Raw genomic sequence first — 1,042 nt, 5'->3', positions numbered from 1 at the left:
TTGTCGTTTTCTCTTGATCTGGTTCTGAACTCTATTAGATACTTTCAAAGCATAAGAGGTAGAAAAGAATCATCAAAAAAGACAATCTGAAGTCTAAAACGCAGAGAATACAATAAGAAGATGGCATGATAGACTACAAAATATAAGCCATGCGTATCGGATTACATGCAGAAAGCAAAAGCGTCTCTACTTTATGTTAAGCCACCTCAAGGATGAGAAGATCGCTGTCCTTGCCTCCATGTATGGCACTTAAGTAAATCACTCTTCCCTGCCAACACCATTTTTTACACAATTAGATTCCACGAGGATGTTTTAAAACATTTGCCATTCAAGGGCGCAAAAAAGCAAAAAAAAACAATCCAGCTGTGTAGAACTCAACAAGAGATGTTTAGCTAAAACTAAAAGGGGTTAGTGAGAAGCTGTCAGTTTTTTACACAATGACACTGGGTAGAGAATGGCGATGCGTGCAGAGGTACCAGATACATTCACATAAGTTTTTAGCAAATAATTCTCTACAAGTATCCAATTAATAATCACACATGTGTAACCGCAAACTAGAAAACCGTCAGCAGATTATGTAACCTCGATCTGCCAACTTAAAAAAATTTCTACCTAACAGGATTAGCAAATTTCATACAACAAGAATCGAGAAGCTATGACTTCCCATTAGACCATTGATCATTCAGAAAACTAGGACTCCACTGAAGTATCATCTATTCTGAATTTGGCAAGCCATTTACGAAATCTCAGAATCATCACAGGTTAAGATCACCAAAATGAAATGTCATTCTAGATATTCATTCATCTCAGGATAGATAATCCAATACAAACCATTATTACACAACCAAAGGTTAGTGATCTGCTAAAAGTGAGACAAAAGGAAAGAAGAAGATGAATCATACCACTTGATGAGCCAGCCAAAGAGGAAATGCTGCATAATAGGAACTTTCTCAAGGACTTCAACCTTATACATCTTAAGCAACCCGCTATTCACCTTCTTCCAGTTCGGTACACCGCTTATATCATCCAACAACGGCGAATG

At 37.3% G+C, this 1,042-nt stretch overlaps 1 long non-coding RNA gene across 1 annotated transcript; it reads right to left on the bottom strand.

Annotated features, from left to right (window-relative positions):
• Positions 1-19: 19 nt before the first annotated feature.
• On the bottom strand, positions 20-1,036 carry LOC104774412. The gene is made up of 2 exons (XR_765336.1): positions 903-1,036; positions 20-268 (listed from the first exon to the last, which is right to left on the bottom strand). It is a non-coding gene; the product is annotated as an uncharacterized LOC104774412 (long non-coding RNA).
• Positions 1,037-1,042: the final 6 nt, after the last annotated feature.

This window comes from Camelina sativa, unplaced genomic scaffold (genome assembly GCF_000633955.1).
Source record: "Camelina sativa cultivar DH55 unplaced genomic scaffold, Cs unpScaffold02745, whole genome shotgun sequence".
Taxonomy (NCBI): domain Eukaryota; kingdom Viridiplantae; phylum Streptophyta; class Magnoliopsida; order Brassicales; family Brassicaceae; genus Camelina; species Camelina sativa.
Note: the sequence above shows the minus strand (reverse complement) of the source record. Positions and strands in the feature narration are given on the sequence as shown.